This window comes from Rhipicephalus sanguineus, chromosome 6 (assembly GCF_013339695.2).
Source record: "Rhipicephalus sanguineus isolate Rsan-2018 chromosome 6, BIME_Rsan_1.4, whole genome shotgun sequence".
Taxonomy (NCBI): domain Eukaryota; kingdom Metazoa; phylum Arthropoda; class Arachnida; order Ixodida; family Ixodidae; genus Rhipicephalus; species Rhipicephalus sanguineus.
Window position 1 is genome coordinate 60,551,777 of NC_051181.1, and position 27,001 is coordinate 60,578,777.

Sequence of the window (27,001 nt, forward strand, 5' to 3'; positions counted from 1 at the left end):
GGTCTGATGTTACCTGATCCTCACCAGCTGCTTTGCCTCTTTGCATTCCCTTTAGGGCTTTCTTTACTTCTCCTGTCAATACTGGTGGGATGTCAGATTCCTCGGCGCTATTACTCCTTCTTACGTTATCATCCTGAATGCCTCGGCTGCTGTACAGATCTCTGTAGAACTCTTCCGCTACCTCAACTATTCTATCCATATTGTTTGTGACCTTGCCTTCTTGTCCCTTAATGCATACATCTGATTTTTGCCTATGCACAGTTTTGTCTTCATAGCTTTGAGGCTTCTTCCGTTCTTTAGAGCGTGCTCAATTCTCTCCATATTATACTTTTTATGTCGGCTACTTTACGCCTATTGATTAACTTCGAAAGCTCCGCCAGATATATTTTCTCTGTTGCATTTGAGGCTTTCATAGCTTGACGTTTCTTAATGAGGTTTTGCGCCTCTTGGGACAGCTTACCAGTGTCCTGCCTAACGACGGTACCCCCGACTTCCACTGCACACTCCTTGATGATACTAGTCAGATTATCATTTATTGCGTCAACGCTAAGGTCGGTTTCCTCAGTTAAAGCCGCGTACCTATTTTGAAGTGAAACTCTGAATTCCTGAACTTTCCCTCTCAGAGCTAGTTCATTAATCGGCTTCTTGCGTATCCGTTTCTGCCGTTCCTTCCTCACGTCAAGTTTACAGATCTTACCATTCTATGGTCACTGCATCGGATCTTGTTAACTACTTTCACATCCTGTACAATGCCCGGGTGGCCGCACATTATGAAGTCTATTTCATTTTTAGATTCGAACAAGTGAAATACAATGCAAAATGCGGCACCAACGTGGTGCACGCAAAGTTTTCATGTAGCGCCATGTGGCAACATGTGATGCATTGAAAATTCGACGAACGCCTTTTTCAAACGGCATGCCCATCGACATCATGCTGGGGGGATCGCACACCATTGTGGTAGGCTGAGCCGTGCTTTCAAGAAGGGAGAATTCGATTTTTTTTGTCTGCTTCAACCTCTACCCCCCCTCCCTTCCTTCCCCTCGTTCAACGTCATTGTCGCGAAACTCGCTTGACCAGGCAGGGTAGGGTAGCCGTCCCGACGGAGGGGCAATCGTAGCTGCGGGAGCAGGTTTTTTTCACTCCGACCAGCAGAATTCTTCAAGAAGTGCGGTGTGTGGACATGTCTGGTGGAAAGTCAAAATCGTGCACGAGACGGATACGCCGCAGGATTCCGGCATTGTTTTGGCAGAGATCACCGCAGCGAGAAAGCAGTGACCCCCTGCTTCCATGTTGAACTCGCTCACCCCATACAAGGCCACGTGTTCACTACTGTTACGTGTCATCAGATCTTTGTTCTCTTTTTATAGCGTATTTTCTATTGACCATCGTGTTTTGTGTATTCTGATATGGTGCGCTTGCATTTTTATTCGCTCGTGTTTTTAGCGATCCAACGGGCACACGTGAGTGGTTTTTATGCACGATTCCTTTCAGTTACAATCTTACCTTTAGATTAGGAATGCGTGCGTGTCTACCTTGTTCAGAGGTAGAGTTCATGGGATCTTGTGGTACCGCTCGCAATGTTTTTCGCGTCGCGTGCAGCAGTTTATCCATCTTTTTGACCCTTAGGTTATCACTGAAAAAAATTGCAATTTCCGCTTAAAGAATAACGCTAATTTAATTGCCAGTCATGTGTTGCGAATGCCTACCGTTCCTTGGTGAATTTATTAAACGTCGGGGGGGGGGGGTGCTCCTCTGCTCGTAATTAGCTGACGCGTATACACAATCTTCTAGTCTAGTTGCCACTCTTAATCTCGCTTTTTCGGCAAGCCGCCTAACATTATCTTTCTTTTCTTCGGGTCCGTCTTTAATCCTACTTTAATGCTCCCTCCGTTTACATCTCCAGAATTTTTTTCGTGATTCGGCACCGTCGTAACGCAAGTAGCTAAGATATTCTTCGTTAATCCTTATTACTATTTTTGCCCGTTCTAGTTCTTTCAATATTTATAGTGAATGTGCCGCGCATAACGTAACTCTTCGCATAGGCGTGCACACAGTGGGGCAGGGGGGCGGCCGGCCCCCGTAGTCACCTAAGAAGAGGTGGGCGCAAGGTCTGCCAAACACATTGACTTAATAGGGAGGGGGGGCGCCGCGATGAACCTTCGCCCCCCCCCCCTCTGAAGGGGAATCCTGCTCACGCCTATGATTTCGCGCCTGACCTCATTCTCGATCAGAATTGTCCTGCTTTTTTTGAGGAATACGGTGGCTGTGTGGTTGTTTTAGATGTTGGCGACGGTATCTATAGATGTCTAGGTATTCCTTTATGGCATAATTATTCCGGAACTGCTGGCGTGTGTTCATACCTGTGAATAAATTTGTGTTTATCACATTGCAAATGTGCTGCTCCTTAATTTGGTAGAACATTAAATGCTATGAGTGCTTCTATTGCTAGATAGACACTGTTGCTGAGCACCTGAGAGGCCCACTTTTCTTTCATGTTACCACATGCATTTTCATAGATGTGCTCTCAAGTGAATTTGGTTAGGTATTTTTGTTTCAGTTGATGTGTTTGATTCATACAAAGTCTTAATATGCGCCCAGGAAGCAACCTTATCACCAATAGAAATATTATGCTTCCTCAGAATGTTCCTCATACATTTCAACAGGTGGGGGATGTCACAAATTAAGGAGATCTTCTCCTTATCAGTAATAAAGAAAGGACTGTCAGGGCTCACACCCAGTGTCCTTGCAATAACGCAATTGCTGCTACCCTGGTCACAAACCAATGCTTTGACGAAGAGGCCACATGCCTTTAGCTCAATGATTAGCTTTTTCAATTACAATAAATGGGGCGCCGTGCGAACTGTCCCCTCTCCTGTCAACAAGGCTACTGGCTGTATCCATTTCTTTGCTATCCGAGAGACCAACACAAGTGCTGCAGTTTCCGCTTTGCAATTTGTTTTAAATGCGAAGCATTTCTTAGCGAACCTCTGACACTTTGAGCGTTTCTATCTACGTATCTATCTATCTATCTATCTAGCCGCCTACGTCTGGGTGCTCTCATGATCGCCTCCTTAACTTGGTGTAGACCAAAATTGGCGTGGGAGGGTAAGAGGATTTCACGAATATGATTGTCGGGACATGACATGAATAACGTGAAAATCCTGTCGCGTGCGTCGTCAAACCCTTTCCACTGGACACGTGTGGCACATACCCGTTTACCACGCGCCGAGGTGTACGGGTATGCGCCACAGGTGATTGAGTTTATATCTACCCAGGAACGACGAGAACAGACAATGGTAACTTAAATGCTAGAGCGTTAAGGAAAACGAACATCGGCAGCGTTGACTCGACGAATGGAAAGAATGAAAATTAGGATTCCAGCAGGAATCGAACCCAAGCATTCTGCGTGGCAATCAGGCATTCTACCACTGAGCCATGCCACATCTACCAACTGGTTTGGAAAAACAGCCTACGCAGGCGTAATATCCGGGCAATGCCAATCGTGGTTGTGGTCCTTGCTATCTAATTTTACAAGAAAGCAATAAACACCACATGATACTCCTACGACGTGTACTCCTACGATACAGGTGTCATATCAGATAAACGTCTGTGGTTCCAGTGTTGGCTCCACTTTTATAGCAGTCTAATAAACTTTACGTTTGTATTCCTGATTCAGCAAGCTATATTGAAGCATGCTCGACCCCGGAGGAATACATTAGCGAAAGTTCCATATGATATCCACATGACCGTACTGTAAAGTGCACTTCGTCCGCTTGAAAGACGCAGTGTCCTGTTCATTTCTTACGAGGCTGGGCGATGGCCTCATGCTGACCGAAGATGATGCCAGATTGATGGACAGCCGCTTTGTAGACTAGGCTACGTAGGCCACATACGCCCAGGTAGTCTACGATTACGACAAGCACTATCCACTGATGTTTTTCTACGTAGCACTATCCTGGCCTACCAGCCTCGACGGCCTATACCTCACCAACGCGAAGGGTGGCTTCAGGTTCCGACATGTCGCCGGCTCTATCGACAGGCAATTTGTCGACGAAATGACCGGGGCATCCACGATTTCCAACAGCTCTACTGTACCACTTACTTCACTACACATGGACCCCTCGTCACCATGCTCACGACCGGATCCTATACCAGTCATGACCGGCTGCTGGTGCTCACTGATAATGGTGATGACGCCCTTGTTCAACAACTGTCAAGATCTTCTTCTACACATGCTCAAGGGTTCGTAAAACGTGCGTGCGTTCTCAGGACAAGCACTACACTGTAAAAAAATTTTTGTCAAAATGACGGGAAATATCCTGGCAGCTCTATTTCCAAGCATATGGCCGTCAAAATGATGGCAGGCCGTCATTTTCAAATGATGGTAATATTTTATCATTTTGATGTCTTTCCCGTCAATTCAAAATACAAGCAAACCGTCAAATTGATAAAATGTAACAATCAAAATAACTGAAGGTCGTCATTTGCAAATGACGGTGTTCTTTCATTTTGACGTCTTTTTCGTGAACTCAAAACACAACCGACCTTTCAGATTGATAACATTTCACCGTCATTTGCAAATGACGGTGTTCTTTCATTTTGACATCTTTTTCGTGAACTCAAAATACAACCGACCTGTACGTCTTTTTGTCAATGCTATTATCAGACCATCAATGTAGCATTTTCTCTGCGAGGTGACAAGAGACTCTCAACATGAAATGCAGCTGCATTGTTAGTATGATGGCCCAAGAGATCAAGTGCATTCTGTGTCACTATGAACTGTAGAGTGGTCTACCTCACCATGCGACCATCACTCGACATGGGTAGTACCTAATAAAATATGCAACGAAAGCTTTTGTCAATACTTGCACATTTATTATTCAAAGCGCTTTGATAAGGCTGAGCACCCTTGGTCCTATTCCGCTGCCTTTTCCTTTACCCCGCCTTTTGGTCCGGTTGATCTGTCCAATGTACCTGGAGTAAACAAAAAGAGAATGACAGAATAAATCCATGCGCCATAAACTATGCCAATCACATATTCGGGTTTCAGATGTGAAACGCCGGAAATGTATAAACTATGCTGCACTGTGTGAGAGACACTGTATGATGAAATCAAAGGTCACCAGATAGAAATGCTGAGCAGCAAATGTGACCATATGTGTCGCATGCTGAACTAGCTACATGTATATGCTCTGATGCATAATGTTCCCAAGTAAGCATGGAGTGTAACAACAAATATGAAATGTAAAAAGAGCCCACAGTTCCACAAACAACCTGCGTATTATTTGTAGTAACAGAAATAGCTGCTCATAATGTAGAGGGATAAACACATACTCTAAACCGTAATTCTGCAAGGTCATTTTGCTTCATTTCAGGCGCTCTGCCATGAATCGCATCTAGACCACTAAGTTCCAGTATAGGCTACATGTGCACTTGTGGCAGCCGTCCACTTTTACAAACCTTATTATCAGGCCCTGAAATTTGTTAAACATCAACACTGGTGAAATCTTGACCTGCACTGCTACGTGCTGCAAGATCTTCCTCACATTGTGCCACACTCTGTCTTGGGCACACAATGCTGCCATGAAAGTGACTTACATCAGACGTGAATGATTTTGCACTTGAAAACACTTTTTTACAGTTCACAAAACAACAGGCAGTGGCAACACTAGAAGAAATATGCTTCTTAACGTGCCCAACATCTTTTAAAAAAAAACAAGAAAACTTGACATCACGAAATATATGAGGACATCTAAATTCTTGTCCAGATGACACAGGAGCAACATCATCTCCAACATGACTGCATGAAACATGCACACGCAGTGCATTAAATGTTTTGAAATGTTTCGAGCAGCCCTGATTTACACATGCTACATTAACATTATGAACATTTGAATGAACTCTGTAGTGTCTCTCATATTTGTACAAGTTCTGCACTGCAGTCTCGCAAATGTGACAAGAAATCATGACATTGAGATGTGTTTCCATGAAATATACTTTAGAAGTATGCGCCTATGAGCTAACTTCGTTGACGAGGCAATATGTTGCAGCTGTGGCTTGGGTGCATGGGGTGAGTAGGCCTGCACATTAAATTTGAGGTATTAGTTCAGAGGACCCTATTTAGGGTCTGATTTGTCTTTACAAACGACACACGTCTCCTCAGAAATTTTAAAACACGGAGACAATAAATTCCAGATATTCAATACATACGTCGCTTCGCGGAGCGTTAAAGTTGCAGTGACATCCACGGCCAAGTATGCTTGAGGTTGATATACAGCTATGCCAGAAGGCTTATGCGCTGACAGTGGGGCAATACGTCGCAGCTGTGGCGTGGGTGCATGTAGCCAGTTGGCCTGCACATTAAACTTGAGGTACTAATTCAGAAGACCCCATTTAGGGTCTGGTCTTTCTTTACAAATGACACACACATGTCCTCAGCAATGTTAAAACACGCAGAAAAAAAAATTCAGAGATACTGAGTACATACCTCGCTTGGTCGAGTGCCAAAGTTGCAGTGATATCCACGGCCAAATATGATTGAGGTTGACCTTTCAGACCTGTCCTGTGAACCTGAAATGATTGGAGCGATTAGCAGTCGGTCAATCACATCAATTCGATAGTTACATGAAGTAACTTGCATACTAACTTGCAAGCACTTGACAAATCCCTTAGCCTCCTCCTCACCCTGCTATGTTTTAAATCCTTACACATGTCGAGAACATTGCAATTTAATCCAGTTTCTCCATTTTTATGCAGTGACAGCTGCTCGTTTGATAGGCGGTACTTTTAAATTTTCTATGAAAAAATTCAAAGCCGGGGCACGCGCGTGGATGCTCTTCGTGTAGTGCCTCTCAATACAAACTCCGTCTTTCACGTCTTGGTCTTTTTTTTTTCGCAATGCTTCAGCGCTCCCGTTCAGTGGCGTAGCCAGGGGGTGGCACACCGGGCCCGTGCCCTCCCCGAAGTTCTTTTGCATACAGAGCGAAAAATGACCATTTCAAGGAGGTGCCCCCAACCCCCGAAATGAAGGCAGTGCGCTCCCCCCCCCCCCTCCCCTACCCCTGAAAAAATTTCTGGCTACGCCCCTGCTCCCGGTTGCATGTTACAAGGTCACTTTCGATTGCGATTCGTGAATCGGAATAGAGCTGGCCAATCGCTATCGGATACCAACGTCTGCATCCTTTGCCGGGAAACGATCAAGAAACAGAGAGAGTAAATTGCACAAGAGATGCAGTTTTAAGCCACACTACAAGACAAAAAAAAACTATTAATTTATAGTTGACGTATACTTTTACGAATTAGCGACTATAGCATCCACATTATGCAAGTCGTCAGAGTTGCAGATGATCATGATCAGCATTAGCGCATGTATACCAACGAACATATGAAAATCAAAAAGAAACATGCAACTAAATAAAGTCTTATACTAATTGAGGACCCTATTGAGCATTTTTTTCAGGTGCTCTGAACGTACTCGGCCGTACATGGCGCACTAGAGTTCCTCCACTCGATCCCAGTCCTCGCACCATTAACCACTTTCAATCGCCATCGAAAGTGCGCGAAAAGGGCACTCTACTCAAAAACGCGCGCCAATATTCCTCGTACGTTTGAGTTTTTTTCTTTTTTAACTGGAACAGTTTTATTCATTTTTTTTTCTTCTTTTATCACACGAGATGCTAGCTGACGCTTGAAATTGCTGCACGTGGTTCAGCCTCGGCGCGAAAGCACATCGCTCGAATGCATACGTGCATACCGCAAAAAGCAGAACAGACGCGCGATGGGAGTCGCCTCCACAACGCGCGAGAACTAGAGCTTACTTCTTTGCTACACGCAAACGAAGTGCCTTGTTAAACCGTGCCCAGCCGAAGGTGTAAACAGACGAAAGTAGTATATAAGTAGAACAGTACACTCACCTTTACCCGTGCACTCGAGTTGAGGCTGCAGCTCCAAAGCACACACGCGCGTTGCACAGGCACTCGCACGCCACGCAAAAAAAAAAGACAAAATGGCGCACCAAACCGACACGGAAGAAGCACGCACAAAGATCAGAGAAACACGTTTGTACCGGCGTACCGGCAGTACCCCCTCCCTCGGCTCTTTTTCTCTCTCTCTGGCGCGGTTGCGGCTCTGCCTCTGCCGCTCTGCCTCCTCCACTCTTTCTCCTGGAGAGGTAACCGCTGAGAGAGCGACGTGTCACGTGACGTACGGTGCCAACCGAGACGCGCTGGAACTTTCTCTCTCTTTTTTCTCTCGTCTCTCTTTCTCTCCGCTCGCTCGTTGACAAGAGAGTCGCCGTCTTTCCCGTTTGACGCCGACGGCTCGTCAAAATAGATGGAGAGATCGCTGTCAAAATGATGGCTCGTTTTAACAGTGTACATATCAGCTTACCGCTTCTGGTGTCGGTAATACCCACGTTGCCATTGGCAGCGTTACCCATCCGTAAACAACTGGTTATATAACACATATGAGGCTTTTCAACATATATGAGTGCGTATAAAATTTATACAAATCTTTACCGTCATTTTGTAACGTGTCACTTAGTAAAAACAAATTACGCCACAGTCCCCTTGCCGCCGCATGCTTCGCATTACATGGACTCCCGCGGTACGCGGGATCTGCCGAATTTTTTTCTCTGGCATTATAAACATATCCTTGTAGGATGTCTTCCTTAGGGTCATACTGCAGATTTCTTTTTAATGAAATTTTGTCGAAAATCAGGCAGCAAGCTCCGTCTTGAATTTCCCAATTTTGTTTGCTTTTTGCTTGAGTAACTCGTGAATCTGAGGCAGAACACCTGTCTTTATATTTACGGCCGACAGCCACGTCCTTCAGGACTTTACTGTGGGAAGACTTAGTACTAGTCGTGTGCGAATATTCGAGTTTCGAATTCGAATCGAATACTACCTAATCGAATAATTCGATTCGACTTTCGAATAGGTAGTATTCAAACCTTCTAATAATTCGACAGAACTAATATCTAAAACAGGACAGAGGCCAATGGTGCAACTTGGTGAAAGTGGGGTGGCTAAAACTAACGCTAACGTCGTTACAATAGGCCTTTCGTTAATACTTTCACCGATTTCCTGGTTCGAAAATGAGCGCATGTTTACTTTAGAGGAGAATTATGTTATTTCAGCACGGAAAAAGCAAAGGAAAGTCAAGAAAAGGGGCAAGCCCTTCTGAACTTCGCTTCCAGACTTCTTGTATATTTCGGCCGCATATGCCGCAAGGGCCGTAAAAGATCCCGACTTTGACCTGCGAAACCCTTGATGATTGGTTTCAGATGCGAAAATTTGTTCACGCTGAGCAGTGCCACGGCTGCACTGACCACTCGTTCAGAAACTCCGTTCTATCAGAAACTCCCGTCGTTTCGGCGTGCAATCAAAACGCTGCTGTGAACGGGCGAAGATTTTCGGGCCCAGAGCACTCATGGTGATGGAGCACAATACCGTGACCATTGTCAGATGAGTTGTATTGCACGGCCATAGGAAATAAAAAGCTTTTTACTGTACCACCCTCTGTTACCCATTAGGAAGTTAAAAATAGGCTGCTGACTAGTATGCTGCCTCTTCTGTCAAGATGGTTGCACGCCCATAAAAGCTGTAAAAAGAAAAAAAAAAGACTCCCGAACAAGCGCGCAAGCGGTCACCACGCCATAGCTTCCTAGATTTTTTTGTCTTGCCGTAACTGGCGGTACACGCTTCATTACTATTCGATATTTGCGGCCACTATTCGGTACTATTCAATTCGAGATGAAATTTCACTATTCGCACACCCCTACTTAGTACCTTTGATGGATATGTATATGCCTCAGGGCTTGTAAAATAAAGACTGAGGACAAACTGTCTAAGTTGCATCGGCCACCGTCTCCCATTTTGTTCAGTGGCTGCAGATTCATTTGCACTCTTAGAATTTCCAAAAAGTCCTTCTTTAGATACCTGCCTTCTTCAAGAAAAAGCTGCGCACAAGATGCAATTGGTCTCTTGGGCTTTTTAAATCTTCCAACAATTTGATGGAGGTGGGAGTTCTTGTCGCAGTAGTACTGAAGCCTCTTCATAGAGCGTGGAGTGAGCACCTTCTGAGTCTTGGTCCTGGTTGTAGGGGTTCTTGGAAAATCAAAAAGCCACATCACTAATGTTAAGTCTAAGCAAGAGGCTTTAAAACTTACACATTGTTTAAATGGTTTGCTAAGTTTGGTGCAATAGAAACACATACATTTGTATTTTAATGCGACGCCTTATTACCTGGAATTTTGTGTGCATTCTTTACGAAATTTGCAAGCTATGCCCGAATTGAAATACCAGGTCAGGCTAGTGTAAAAGGCTAATTTGGTATTTTTGCATGTTATGACAAAAAAATAAACATAGGAAAAATGTATTTTTTGTCATACAGCCACGTATATGACTGGTCAAAAGTAGGCACGCACCCAGTGGCAGATAGTAAAACGCTAAAACAAAACTGCATTTATTTAATGAAAGCATCCATTTAATGTAATTAGCTGTATCATTCACCAGTTGTAGTGCCAATATTTATATACTGGGGATGTAGGCGGGAATATTTCCTTTTTGTTTTGTAGAACGAAGGCACACTTACGGGAATTACTATGTATTCTTGCATTATTCTTGCTTTAATAATAAGAAGAAAACGTACTCTGTGTAGTTGGTGCTGTTGGCAACGACTCTTGTGCCCCCTGGGATGCTTGCTCTTGTGTTGGTGGAGAGATATTGAGGGGCACTGGAAAAGAATGCTGTATATCACTATACAAATTTAAGCAGGAGCAATGGCATGGTGCTTTATTTTTGGAAAGCTCCCACTTGCTGGTCTCACGCCTTGATGCTGACAGTTTTGAAGAGAAGTCGGAGGAATCGTGGTATTCTGAAAGGACACATCATTACATTAATTCTATATCCGCTTTAGAAAAAAAACACATCACATGAAATACACACTTTCAATGAAGTAAACATGAAACTTACCATGTATGGAAGCAGCGAAACGATACTTCGACACTTGTTACATAAGAAATGTTATTCGCGAAACCACTGCCGTTGCAGGGTGGAGGGTATAAAATACTCATCAGGCAAACTTTGTCACAACATTTAGATTTTATAGTGACTATGACACCAAGAAAAAAGATAAGAGTTTCTGAACAATTTCGACAGTCCCAAACACACACACCCCTACATTCTGGCGAGATGGGTCTGAGATCTCAATATCGGTGGAGGGGTATAAGACCCTCAGAGACCCCATTAACTTTAAGTTCCCTTGACTTTAAGCACTGCTGATGATAATCTAAATGTTTAACACAATCTAATCATTCATGGAGAACCCCAAAGCACTTTAACGTTCTCTTTCACCTAATGCGATTAGCATTACGTTCAATAATCACCGCTGTTCGCGCCCCTCGCGGATATAAAATCTCTTTTAAAAAACTTGTGGTCGATTATTAGAAACGCTGCACGCATAGCCACTTCAAATTGCCTAGGCGTCCTATTGCAAATCACGCACAATCCCTTTAGGTACAGTACACCGAAATCACAAAACAGACGTGTCGCGTGTGCAAGTTACACGGCAATGCAAAGCTGACACAGAACAATACATGGTTTATGTATTCGTCATTATATCAATATATGAGTTGATGAAAAAATACGTCAAAGAAACGACGACGCACCATTGAACAAGACCATAACTGACGCGCCGGTTTACCTGTTTACCGTGCACAATCAACAGATCGGCTACATGAAAGCGTCAATTCAGTGGCTCATAATTCAGTGGCATGCGCAAAGCAATTTCTTAAAGTGGAAAATTTGGATGGTTGAGCGCCCCTAGCAGGAAAAATGCAAAGTAAGATAGCCGACCGCTAAAACAGGAATCAGTAGCTCCACTCTGCGCTTATCAATAGAACTCGCCGCGGTGGATTTTTTCGTCCTCTGCGGCGACAGCTACAACTTGAGATTTTCCGGGGCCTGGTTCTATGGCTAGACAGCATTGTTTCTGATCCGTCTCGTTGGGGTCGTTCTTTAGTCCGCCAGAGTAATGCGTGTCGTCAGGCTTCATTGCAAGTGATCGTTTTGCGCCACTTTCTTTCCGTGCTACGCATTCGTAGCGTAATATCGTGTCATCGGCTCGCTCTTGCCGTGACTGGCTGATCTTTTTGCGGGACTTTCTTTCCGTGCTATGCATGCTATGCATTCGTCGCGTAGTATCGTGTCGTCGGCTCGCTCTTGCCGTGACTGGCTGAAGCAGTGTCACTCGGTGTTTGTGAAAAGCAGCCTCCGGAGGGAGAAACCCCTGTACTAAGCTTCGTTTCGTCGTGAACTTGCCTGAGCAAGATGGCAGCGCATGACGCAGTGGCACCGACAAACGAAGCCTGTGGACGACGCTCCTACGATCGTTATAGGTTTCAGGTGTGTTCTGCCAGCGTCTGCCTACGACTATTTTTTTCGCTTCTCGCGTAGCTTTGCCGCTTGTCTTTCCGATTTTCCGGTTGCACGGATTTTGCTATTTTCTATAGCTTGGCAACCACTAAATCCACACTGGACTATCCAGTAACGGGTAAAACGGAGTGGCGCGCGCCAATATTGTGTTTCCTTGTTCCCTATGCCAGAGAAACATGAAATTGAGAGTTCAATTCGCGCTGCAAGCCGATTGTGGTGACACGTAGAGCGACATTGCACCGTTTTTGAAGAGTAAGTAAGCTCAGCTAATCAAAATCAATCTAATGCACCAGGCCTCAACATGCCTGATATTTAGAACATGATTTTGGCTCCTGAAATTCTAGAATTTACTGTTTCTTTCCTTTACTTCTCAAACACTGAAACACTTTTATTACGTATATACTCGCTGCATATTCGAACTTCTCCCCGTGTGTGTTTACGTACGTGCGTGTATGTGCGTGCGTGCCTGCTATGAAACTTTGCTGTAATAGGTTTTGTAGCATGGCTTCCTTTGATTGAAAGAGTGGTGGCTTGATGTTATCATACTAAAAATTATCATGCAACGAAGGAAAATGTGAGTTCACGTCAAATTTGTTTTTGCCACAAACTGCATACGACCATAAGCTCATCCTCCTGTGATCCTTGCTTTGTCTAACGTGGTGTGGTGTTAGTACCCAAGAGTAAATACAACTCCAGCTAGTAATAATGGGAGTGAATATACTGCTCAAACGCTATGTTGCGTGGATAATGGATGCCTTCGTTATTACACCACCCGTGGTTCAGTTAAATTTTAGTTTCAACACAAAGATGCAGTGTACAGTGATGTTGTGGGCAGTGGAAGAAAGTCCTTTAAAATAGGCTTGGAAGCGTTACGCTGCTAAGCCCAAGGACGCGGGCTCGCTTCCTGACCCCGGCAGCTGCATTTAGATGAGGGCGAAATACAGAAACTTCAATGCGCTTTGATTTGTGCTTGTTGAAGAGCTCAAGGTAGTTAAAATTAATCCGTCGTCTCCCACTATGTAGCACCGATTAATCATATCGTGGCTTTCGCTCATAAACCTCTACCAATTATTACTTCGTCAACACACCTCGAAATTTCCCTGTATCATACTTCAATTTTATCCGCCATCGTCTGCAATGAATATTCAGCACTTTTTCTAGCAAGATACCAATTTTGACATTCTTTTACAATTCACCTTAGTTGACCCAATTTCGCACCATAAGCAGCTGTTGTTATTAATGTGTATGCAAGCCACTTCAGCACTGTTCATTGTTTTTTGACCGCTTCTCATCACCTCATTTGTTTTAAGTACATGGTGTGCAGCTTACTGTGTTGTAGCAGGCTCCGGCGGCTGCATTTTCGATGGAGGCGAAAATGGTTGATGCCAGTGTACTTAGATTTAGGTGCACGTTAAAAAAAACCCAGGTGGTCGGAATTTCCGGAGCCCTCCACTACGGCGTCTCTCATAATCACATCGTGGTTTCAGGATGCTAAACCCCGGATATTATTATTATTAGCTCGCGTGCTGCACAGTTTGCCCTACTTTGCTCCCAACCCTATCTATTGTTCAATGCTGGCTGGTGGGTTGTCCTTCCCGACAAATGGAAAAACTAGACCTTTGCCTGTTGATATAGATCTGAAGAAAAGAGGGTGCGTTAGCCTTTAGAATAGCTGCACCTTCGCGCAGCAGTTCTGAAGCCACACACTAGAAAGGCATGCTCACAGTGACGCGACAGAAAGAAGGCAGTGAAGGCAAGCCTAGTCTTGTCGTATATTCGCCATATTGCGTGTAGCTGTATGCACATTTTGCCGTTTCCTTCTTCGTTAAAATAATAATAATGTTTGAGGTTTAACACCCTAAAAGCACGATATGATTAAGGGACGGCGTAGTGGAGGGCTCCGGGAATTTCAGCCAATTGCGGTTCTTTAACGTGCACGTAAATCTAAGTAAAGGGGCCTCAAACATTTTCGCCTACATCGAAAATGTAGCCGCCGCGGTCCGGATTCGATCCCGCGATCTTCGGGTCTTCGTTAGAATACTGCTGCCATGTCATACAGGGTTGTTATTTTAGCCAATACATATCTTTTACGAAAAATTCTATGACAGTCACGCTCCAGTCGTTTTTGCATACGTTCGAGGTGGAAATATCTTACTGCAACTAAAATTAGATTGATGAGGTTGATTAACAAAAGCTCGTTAACTAACCTTTGTGTATTGACTTGTGGGCAGTTGTTTATATTAGAAATTTGTAGTGCGTGCCAATTTATGGCGTACCCATTTTTCAGAAATCATGAAGGTGTTACGTAACTGCAGAAATTGTGAAATTTTTAGGGCTAAATCAAAAGTGATAGCGCCCGGCACACATAAAACGCGGCTTTTCTGTTACATCAGACCGGAAATACCCGTGACAAGCAAGGGAAGAAATTTGAATGAAGGTGCGTCGTGGTCGCATCTTTTCGTGAAAACCGCAAGTCCTCTCACTTGCGCCGGCGGATCGCCTTAATTTTGCGCGTAGTGTTAGGTGCTTATCTGTTTCCTTCGAGATGCGCGCACCAAAAACCTCAAATCCGCAACATCAGCCTTTTCATTCTATGTCTATATTTTAAGAATGAAACAGATATGTACCACATATCGCACCTATATAATAAGCTGTTGTGTATTTCGGAATGCTTGCAGACTTTCCTGATCATATTCTGCTTCGGCGCACCTTCATTAAACTTTCATCACCTCCTTTTGACATGTAGCTCAGAACTTATGTAAGAGAGAGGCCACGTTTCCTGCGCGTCAGGCGCTATCAGTTTCCATTTCGTCCTTGAAATTCGACGATGAATATCTCGAATTACGTGTAACTTTCGCAATTAAAAAAATGTGTATGCCATAAATTGGCACGCACTACAACTTTCTAATATAAACAACTGCCCGAAGTCAACAATCAAAAGTTAATTAACGAGTTTTTGTTAAATAATCTCTTCAGTAAGATTTTAGTTGCGGCAAACTATTTCCGCCTTGACATAGAGTACGTGGGCAAAAACTTCTTAACGGTGACTATTATACAACTTTGATAAAAATATGTATTGCCTAAAAAATGCCTTTTTGATTGTACGGAGGTTATGCAGTGGAAACAGTTGCAGCTGGCTAAGAGACTAACAGACCCTCCATGTGCAGAAAAGTTAATGAGTATCCCCACTTTTGTTCATTGTCATGATACTTCATGGAAATTTGTGCATGAGCGCTGCCTTTATCAGAATAAGAGGTGATGGAACTGTCTGTCATCATGTGTTTGTATTTCTGCTCTTGAATATTTCAGGTTGCTTCAAGACTGCACATTGAAGCTCTGCAGCTGCACTTGGCCAGGCAGCCTCCTTGGAAACTTCGTGTCTCGAGAAGAGAAGACATATCCAAGAATTTGGAATAGCCACGCATAAGGTCTCGTCTTGAGTGGCCCCGAAACAGTGCAACCTGCTGTCCTTTTCGCCAGAATGCCACCTGACATAGTCTGGGAACACGACACTGCCAAGCTCACGCGCGCAAGCTGTGTCACCTATTGGAGTCCTGTATCTCAGAACACTACATGAGAATGCTGTACTGCATGAGAACTACACATGTTGCATGTTTTGCGCTGTATGCCACATAAAATGTGTAATGGAAGTCACAAAGAAGTGTTTGATGGTTGGCCATTGATTTCAATTCATGAAACCTGACTGCTGGCTATGCCAGGTCTAGTACATTGAGGCATTTGACTGTAGTGAACGATATTAGTGAAACTATTGCTTTGCAGATCTCACTTATTCTGACGGTTTTGTGTTTCGCAGTATTTCAGGAGGTGTTTCTGTATTTCAGTTCTGTACAGAACTCTCTACGACCGCTAATTATATTGTTTAACACCGCCAATATATATATGTCTAACAATGGTGGAAAGGTGGCCAAGGACTACACAATACTTGCAAGACGTTCTGCCTGTAGTTTCGGGGCTTATTGATAAAACAATAGCTTGTCATTACAACGTGCACATGTATGAAATGGCATGTAGTGTCTGAAACCCGATTGAGAGAATAATTTTTCGAATGACAGAAATTTCAGCTTGTTCATAGCAATTCATTGTAGAATGACGGCATGCCGACATGAAAGAGAAAAGATACAGACAAGCCAAACGCGAGCGTTTGAGCTGTCTTCATCTCTTGTCTTTCCGTGTTACATGCCTTACTTTCTTCTGGAAAAAACCATTCTGGTGTTTTGCGCGGGGCATGGCAATTATTGTGAGACTCATCTATACAAACTTTGAGTAGTATCTTATTTCCCGCAAGGCAATCGAGTGCAGCACTTTAAAGTTGCTACAAAACCTTTTCCCGGCTCTCATGTATCCACCACTGTGTTCCTCTTTCAGTAATTTATTAATCATTCGACAACCCCGGTGGAAGCGTCTTGTCGAGTAACAAAAGGTTGTGCCGCCCAACTTAATTTCGTTGATTGTCAGATAAAAAACCTATTCACTGTGCGTTAAACCTTCTTTTCAAATTCTTGATCAATTTCTATAAAACTTCATTAGTTTATGTGTATTTATATACTGATTTTGAATATGCAATTATTTTTCTACTAGTATATCTCGATTTAAATATATCAAACATTTCATGTGCCATGTCAGGCGCAACATGTTTTCGTAACCTGAACGAGTTACAAAGTAAGCATATCGCAATAACATGAAAAGAGGACTGTATGCTACAAAACCAGGATGCATGTTCTAAATCCACTTAACAAAAGTTATACTATGCTGAACATCGACGAGTAAGTGTATGTCTAGCTGGTTCTTCGCTCACGAGAGTTCAGTATTACATAACTTTTAACTCAAACGGGTTGAAAACAAGGTTTCGTAGGCGGGCTAGCGGGTTCATGAACATTATGACAGAACAGCGCAGTAAACTTGTTTAAAACTGTTGCATACTGTTAAATGCGAAGCATTTCTTAGCGAACTTCTGCGACTTTGACCGTATCTATCTATCTATCTATCTATCTATCTATCTATCTATCTATCTATCTATCTATCTATCTATCTATCTATCTATCTATCTATCTATCTATCTATCTATCTATCTAGCCGCCTACGACTTCGTGCTCTCCTGGTCGCTTGGTTAATCGAATGTGCACCAAAATTGGTATGGCGTAACATGACTGTATGACGAACATAAATGACAAGTGTTAACATGAAAATCATGACACGCATGTCATGTACAGCATGACTTACGTGCCACGCTCATGGTGCGCTGGCGGCCGTATCGCTAGCTTTATATACACCAAAATTGGCATCTTGCGATGTGACCGTACATGTACCGACGCACGTATGTAATGTACAGCATGACATACGTGCGACGCTCATGGGGCGCTGGCTGCCGTTTCGCTAGATTGATATACACCAATATTGGTCTCTTCCGACGTGACCGTGTGACGAACATAGATAACACGAGTTATCATGAAAATCATGACACGCATGTCATGTACAGCATGACTTACGTGCCACGCTCATGGTGCGCTGGCGGCCGTTTCTCTAGCTTGATATACACCAATATTGGTCTCTTCCGACGTGACCGTGTGACGAAGATAAATAACACGAGTTATCATGAAAATCATGACACGCATGTCATGTACAGCATGACTTACGTGCCACGCTCATGGGGCGCTGGCGGCCGTTCGCTAGATTGATATACACCAAAATTGGTATCTTACGACGTGACCGTGTGACGAACATAAATAACACGAGTTATCATGAAAATCATGACACGCATGTCATGTACAGCATGACTTACGTGCCACGCTCACGGTGCGCTGGCGGCCGTTTCGCTAGCTTGATATACACCAATATTGGTCTCTTCCGACGTGACCGTGTGACGAACATAAATAACACGAGTTATCATGAAAATCATGACACGCATGTCATGTACAGCATGACTTACGTGCCACGCTCAAGGTGCGCTGGCGGCCGTTTCGCTAGATTGATATGCACCGAAATTGGTTTCTTGCGTCGTGACCGTGAGACGAACATAAATAACACGAGTGATCATGGAAATCATGACACGCATGTCATGTACAGCATGACTTACGTGCCACGATCATGGTGCGCTGGCGGCCGTTTCGCTAGCTTGATATACACCAATATTGGTCTCTTCCGACGTGACCGTGTGACGAACATAAATAACACGAGTTATCATGAAAATCATGACACGCATGTCATGTACAGCATGACTTACGTGCCACGCTCATGGGGCGCTGGCGGCCGTTTCGCTAGATTGATATGCACCGAAATTGGTTTCTTCCGTCGTGACCGTGTGACGACATTAAATAACACGAGTTATCATGAAAATCATGACACGCATGTCATGTACAGCATGACTTACGTGCCACGCTCATGGTGCGCTGGCGGCCGTTTCGCTAGCTTGATATACACCAATATTTGTCTCTTCCGACGTGACCGTGTGACGAACATAAATAACACGAGTTATCATGAAAATCATGACACGCATGTCATGTACAGCATGACTTACGTGCCACGCTCATGGTGCGCTGGCGGCCGTTTCGCTAGCTTGATATACACCAATATTTGTCTCTTCCGACGTGACCGTGTGACGAACATAAATAACACGAGTTATCATGAAAATCATGACACGCATGTCATGTACAGCATGACTTACGTGCCACGCTCATGGGGCGCTGGCGGCCGTTTCGCTAGATTGATATACACCAAAATTGGTATCTTGCGACGTGACCGTGGGACGAACATAAATAACACAAGTTATCATGAAAATCATGACAATCATGTCATGTACAGCATGACTTACGTGCCACGCTCATGGGGTGCTGGCGGCCGTTTCGCTAGATTGATATACACCAATATTGGTATCTTCCGACGTGACCGTGTGACGAACATAAATAATACGAGTTATCATCAAAATCATGACACGCATGTCATGTACAGCATGACTTACGTGCCACGCTCATGGGGCGCTGGCGGCCGTTTCGCTAGATTGATATGCACCGAAATTGGTATCTTGTGACGTGACTGTGTGACGAACATAAATAACACGAGTTATCATGAAAATCATGACACGCATGTCATGTACAGCATGACTTACGTGCCACGCTCATGGGCGCTGGCGGCCGTTTCGCTAGATTGATATACACCAAAATTGGTATTTTCCGACGTGACCGTGTGACGAACAGAAATAACACGAGTTATCATGAAAATCATGAAAAGCATGTCATGTACAGCATGACTTACGTGCCACGCTCATGGGGCGCTGGCGGCCGTTTCGCTAGATTGATATACACCAAAATTGGTATCTTGCGACGAGACCGTGTGACGAACGTAAATAACACGAGTTATCATGAAGATCATGACACGCATGTCATGTACAGCATGACTTACGTGCCACGCTCATCGGGCGCTGGCGGCCGTTTCGCTAGCTTGATATACACAAAAATTGGTATCTTGCGACGTGACTGTGACGAACATAAATAACACGAGTTAACATGAAAGTCATGACATACATGTCATGCACAGCATGACTTACGTGCCACGCTCATGGTGCCCTGGCGGCCGTTTCTCTAGGTTGATCGACCCCCAACTTGGTATTGCGCGACGTTACTGTGTGACGGACATAAATAATCGGAGTTAACATGAAAATCATGACACGCATTTTCCTCAATGACATACTAGTCGATGTATGCAGCTCTTTGCTGGCTGCTTCGCATTACATCGATTCCCACAATGCGTGGAATCTGCCGGCTTTTTTTTATCCCGTATTATAGCGATATGTTGATTCACTTTGTAACTCTCCAAGTTTGGAAAGGCTTGCTCATCAAGACACATCAAATTTTTATGTGTTAAAACTGCGTTTTCTTCGAGAAAGATAATTGCATATTTGAAATCGCCACATAAATAGACCTAAACTCAGCAAGTTTTGTCAATATCGACCATGAAAAAAAATAAACGCATTATTTGTTGCAGAGTGCCTCCTCGAGTACCACGAAGTCGTCACACTGACTCCTGCCAGAAGAGTCAAGTACACCACTGTCCTTAAGGACAACGGCGTCAAAGGAACCCTCGAGTGGGGGTCAACGTTATCATTTAAGAGGGGTCACCCTGACTACCTAGAGGTACTAGCGGGAAACAAGGGGTAGTCGCGTGGAATCCTGCGTTGGGAGTAATACATACTCTCTCTGCTTATGAAGAAGAGAGTCGTTGATCTGAAGAACGAAGGGAGTCGTCTGACACCCCAAAAGTCATGTGTAGCAATGCGACTACCATACAAAGGTAGTCAGTACAGAAACCGTTTTTTTAACCGTGTAGAGGTGCGTCTACTTCTGATTGATTGCAAGTAGAACGCACTGCGTCGTTAGCCCAGGTCAGTTCCTTTAAGACTTCAATATTAAATCCTTGCAACGTTCTAATTACATGCGGTATTGCGCGGTGACATTATGAGCCGTTGGTACTAGCGCCAATATTTCAGTGTTCTTCACTGTGACAATGCGTTTGTGGTGACTGTGCTGAATCGGAAATATAGTTTCAATTGAAACATAATACGCAACTTTGTCACCATATGACCGCGTGACTTGAAACTGTGGCCTCTAGCGATCCCATACTCCTACAAAGCCCGTCAGCGAGGCGGGCAGGGTACACGAATTAGAACTGGCACAGAACAAGCGGGAGAATGACTCTCCATAACCGGGGAAAGCCGCTCAAACGGGGAATAAAGCCTTTTCACGAAATGTGTAAGCCCGTGCGATCAGTAGTGCCGCTATTAAGTGGAGATTATGCGAAAAAAAAAGAAAAACAAATCAGCGCGTAAGAGGCAACTAAAATACTTCGGCTACTGAGACACATGCAGAGATTCCGTTGTGGCACTCTCCTTTATTGTCCAAGGCAGCATATGGGCCTACTCTTTTTTGACAACTCTAAACGTGCATTTGCTACGTTTTGATAAGCTGGCGAGAGTGCTCACTTGTAGAGAGTTCAGCGACGCTACAACAAAAAAAGGTCTTATTTATAAGTTACACTTTAAATAGCGTGTTCTTTTTTTTGTACAGAGTACTCGCCGGGGAACAAATATATGGAAACAAGAATTATGATTGTTCCAACTCTCTGCTCACCTGTGAATGTTGGACAAACTAAGATTCCACATGCGCAGTCGTTATATACGACAAAGCGGACGTGAAGCGTATTCATTTCAGAGCTCTCAAAAAAACAATGCCACGAAAAATAATTGGACAGGTCATTTTCCGAACTGAAACATTTTGATTTATAATGCCCATCCAGTTTCTTAGTCAATTTCATTAGTATGAAGAATAATAAAAATAGGTACTTAACTCTGAACCAATTACGCTAGCCATAATTACAAAAATCCAATTAGTTGCCTAAAACATCGGCCTGCTATGCCACGTGCATACCTCGTTAAGTGACCCTTCAACCACATGTGTCCTGCAGAAATGATCCTATGAAATGGTCAACTGAAATCTCATTAAAATAGAAGACTGGGGAATGGCAAGAATTCTTTTCTACATGCTTCCATTTGGCGTCGAAATAGGGTACAGGTGAAGACTGTCACAAGGTCTATCTATCTATCTATCTATCTATCTATCTATCTATCTATCTATCTATCTATCTATCTATCTATCTATCTATCTATCTATCTATCTATCTATCTATCTATCTATCTATCTATCTATCTATCTATCTATCTATCTATCTATCTATCTACAATATGTTGTCGTGTGTGTTTCTTTTATGTCAAGCCGTACTTTGGGGTTAGGTAGAGAAGCTCGCGATCGCCTTCGATTAACCTGCCCGAAAGATTTGGTACGTCGGCCGAAGCTGAGCTGTTGGACAAATAAATAGATATCGGCGAAGATGTGTTTGTCCTTGTAAAATACAACTGAATCTTTATAGGTCGAAGCTCGTCATGTAACAAAGTTCTCATTTCAAGCTTGCATTTTCATTTAAACGTATGCATCTTATGAATTGACGAAACCTAGTTGTGTCATTATGGCTTCAATATGGCTGGCTTCGGTTTTCCAGCCAAAAGTTTGCGAGGGAAAGACAACATCTCCGGGTGATTCCCGCTCACGATGTGCGATATATCAAATGTTTCGACCACTTTTCTTTGATGTAGCCGTAGACTAGCCTATAGGTTGATATTAAACAATTGCCATGATCGGAAGTAGTGCGATATATAGGATAATTCAATTTACCCGAGTTTGATATTGTCGGGTTCAACTATGCAAACAGCACAGTGCAAGAATTTGGCTAGAAAGCAGCGATTATCCTTCTAAATTCTACAGCTACTAACCGGTACAGGGTGTGCTATCCCAAAATAGAGGCATAAATAGCGTTCGAGCTGCAGTTAGTGCAGATGCCGCGCATGCAGAAGTATGATGTTCTGCGAACGTGTGTTTTCTTGTTGAGGGTTCTTTGATGCTTCTGTGTGCCTTGTTGGGTATTGTATTTACCAGGGTAGTGATTTTAAATATTTAGCGCTTGTTAGTGTGATAAGATGATGGCAGGCCGTCTCGCTTTTTAATTTGACATTTTTTAGTCTTGCAATATGATCAACTTGATGTGGCAATACACACGGCACATGTGAAAAAAAAAACGCCAGGCCTGCGCGGAAAGTACAGCACAGTCACAGCGAAAGGTGGAAGAGCGGCATTTCTAGAGCCCTTGTAAGATCTCTTGGGGCTACTGATACAAGTACACTTGCAATGTACCCACTACGCCATAAATAATAATTTTTGTGAAGTTGGGAAGCACCCACTATGCGATTAGTCATTATTCTGCGGAGAAGCGAGGTACCCGCTACACATCTGTAAGGCATTATGTGCACTTCGTTGTTGAGGCGCTTGACGACGATAAAAAATTTTGGGAAAGCCCTTTGTAATAGGTTGGAAGCATTCAACAGCCCATTCGTTGCGCCATTCGCATTGTGTGACGCCTGGTTGTTACTTTGCTCTTCTACGACGCTATATTACATATGTTAGTGTGGTTCCTTCCCCAAATGAAACTTCTATAGGACCTTTTTGCAAACAAGTTTCGAGCACCGGCATGGTTTAAACCAACATTACCTGTGGGCAGGCGGGGCAGAACGATAGGGTAATCACTGGACGTTGCATCAGAAAGGCTTGTTAAACCTCGGCTCGTAATCGATGCGGTGTTTCCACCTGAGTGCATATTCGACGTGGCGAACCACTCTTCTTGAAATCGTCACTCGTGAGTTTTATAATGTACTAAGTCGAGTTAACAAAATATGCTTGTCTCCAGGAAAAAAGTCTTTTTTTTTTTAAATGCACACAGGTACACTTCCTGTGAAGACGTGGCAAGGCAGAAAAGAATTTTTTGTTCCCTGGGACGTAAATTGCACAGTGTGCAAAAAGCCGGAGACTATTGATCATTGTTTTATTGATAATTGCAATGCAGTCTTCTTTTGGGATGTTCTGCAGTGAACACTAAAAAAAGACTGAAATCAACCCTGTAAACATTAGGTACCTTGATGTTACAAAGGACAGGACGATACCATATGACCTAATCTTTCTCATTGCTCTGCATAGTCTCTGGAGAGCAAGACTGATTGGCAGAAATGCTGAGCCTCCGAGATAAAAAAAGGCATATTTCCGAAACCAGTGATTCAAATACGCCGGATATATGAACTTTATAGGGACGTTCTAGACTAGTTTTCTGTGTTTTAATTGTGTTTAAATATGCCTTATTATTAATTTTGATAATATCACTCAAAGTGCAACGGTTTGCTTCCCAGTAATAAAGAAAAGAGAAGCACCGGCATTGGTCTGTGGAAGAACCCTGGGCTCCCACGCGGAGAGCTGAGGTTCGTACCCCATTTATTCCCGGTTGTTTTTTATTACGTTCTTTTTTTCTGTTTCGTGCGATAGTGATTACGGACAGCGGCAGAGGCGGCGGGCAACAACGGCGCCAGAAACGGCCGCTGTTCTGGTCTCATAACAACTTTCGCTGTAAAAGGCGTAAACCTCCTATTGTGCAATTGTCGTTTAGCAGCGTAAGTAGGATTACCAAGTTTCTAGTGCGGTTACTAAGAACTCAGTAACAGATCAACAATAAGTTAGTATTGTTCACTAGTAGCGAATTTCAGAACCACCGCTTTTACTACGTGCAAGTGCTAAGAAGCTAGTGCTTCTTGGGACTAGTAAATGCCTATTACTTACTTAGCGAACATGCAAACCTTTTCTTTAGGAGATTGCGCAAAAACTATCTCCTCAATATATACTATTACAACTATAGTATGTATTGTCGCGGTGCAACGTGAACAAAGACAAGAACACCTCGCGGCAGCGAAACAGCCTGTTCAAATAAGCTGAACCGAACAACGTTTTATTCATATTTTTCTCTGTGAAAAACCTACTGTCCCACTAGCCGGTGTCTGGTAAACCTCCACATCGTCAATGTCATTTATATGTACACCTGTGTCAATATATATATATATATATATATATATATATATATATATATATATATATATATATATATATATATATATATATGTGTGTGTGTGTGTGTGTGTGTGTGTGTGTGTGTGTGTGTGTGTGTGTGTGTGTGTGTGTGTGTGTGTGTGTGTGTGTGTGTATTCTCTGTCTGCCCAGGCCCGTTATCAAACTAGGCCCCACCTCGGCCTCAAACGTGCCGTTGACGCAAGCTTGTGTTTCGAGTAGCAGTAGCCAAAATTTTCATTTGTGTATAAGCCTGACATGTTATGGGGTTTAGCTTTTACAAACCGCGACATCATTATAAGGGACGCCGTAATGGGTGACTCTGGTTTCGTTTTGACCACCCGGAGTTCTTTAAAGAGAACGATAGTATACGCACACGACTGTTTCGAATTTCAACCGTAGGGAAACCCGGTTGCCGTGGGTGGCAATCGAAGCAATGACTCCCCCCCCCCCCCCCGCGGCATTACCTTTTTAAGATATTCCCCTAAAATGACGACCTGTCGGTCAGTGTCAGTCACCCCCTTAGCTGACACCCCACTTTCCTTTAGCTGACTTTCTCCTAATCCCCCCTCCATCACCCTCCCCCGCCCCTCGTGAAAAATTCTGTATCCGCGCCTCCTAAAGAATATAGACAGCTCCTCGCTGACGGCTTCGCATGACAGCAATTCGCACAGTGGGTGACATTTGCATCAGTTTCAATTATTAACGCAGAAGCCTTATATTCCCCATAAGCGAAATATGGCCGTCGGTGTGAACCCGAACGATGTACAATGTCACGTGTTTACAGATGGCGTCAGGATGACATCACTCATAAAGCCACAAATCCTCATGCAGTCACAGATCCCCAAAATTTGCGACGGCATTATGGTGGCACATGACATGGCGGCACATGACATGCCGTCGCATGATGGCGTCATCACATGGAATCCTCGTTTAGCCAAAGGTGGACCGATCACAGAGGCAATGGAACACCAGGTGAGGCACAGAAAAGTTCAGGGGTAGGGGGTGGATAAATGGTTAGTAAAATCGACTGCGAAAAGAAAGAAAGCGAATAAGATTGTTTTCGCCTACGACTCGTTTTAGGCGCGAAATTTTGAACACGAAACGAAGAATAGCGATATTACTGAGGGTGTTTCACCCTGATGAAATCTGTGAAAAAACATCAAAACGCGGAGTACCATATTTAACGGGATATTATGCCTTATATTTAGATGAATGAGTGTCGAGCTACTGAATTAAAATGCTTTTTTTTCTTAATGACAGCTGTGATCATTATGGTTCGGTATGAACCTAGCGCTGGCGGTTCAGGACGAGGCGTTGGAGGAAGTGGAGGAATGGGCTAGCGCGAAAAGTAAAATGGTTCGTATCTTCAAACCAGCCATACATTGCTCATGCAATGAAACATGGCTACGCTGTTTATGTATATATTGCTAAAATGCACACAAACGTCGTCATCGCGGGATGGCGGTTGTAAACGGGAGCGTCAAGTGGCAAATGCTAATGTTCGCTGAAGAAGTCCAGCTGGTAAAAAAAGTAATGCATCGTGGCATGGCTTCCAATAATATAGAGAAATCGACATCTAAAACTCCCGAATTCATTTTCTATATAGCTTTCTTTGTCCATGCTAAAGAAACTTCGATGTATTGACAGTGCGTCACGAAACTAGTTAGTTTCATCGATGCAAAGAGTATATGCGTACCAAACAGTTAGGCCGGTTAATTTTGGGTCATCGCGCACATAAGTTACAATTTTGCATTTACAAAAATCTCATCCCCTTTCCACCCCCCCGCTCGCAAACATACACTATACACAGGTGTATATATATGTATATATATATACATACATATATATATATATATACATGCGAAGTTTTCTTGGATTCAGCACACCAATTCTACAAAGCAGAGGAGGTGCAAAACAGAAAATTTTGTACGTCTCAGCCGGGGCCCGGCCTTTATCAGGAAACGCACGATACAGAAATGCCATTCCTGTACCGTGTGTTCCCTGATGATGACCAATCCCCGGCTGAAACATTGGAAAAATAAAAAGTTTTCGTCTGGCACG

The 27,001-nt window shown here is 43.6% G+C and overlaps 1 long non-coding RNA gene across 1 annotated transcript; it reads right to left on the reverse strand.

Moving 5' to 3' along the window:
• Nucleotides 1–4,644: 4,644 nt before the first annotated feature.
• On the reverse strand, nt 4,645–8,028 carry LOC119397876 (uncharacterized). The gene is made up of 3 exons (XR_005184648.2): nt 7,914–8,028; nt 6,488–6,570; nt 4,645–4,974 (listed from the first exon to the last, which is right to left on the reverse strand). It is a non-coding gene; the product is annotated as an uncharacterized LOC119397876 (long non-coding RNA).
• Between the last annotated feature and the right edge of the window lie 18,973 nt (nt 8,029–27,001).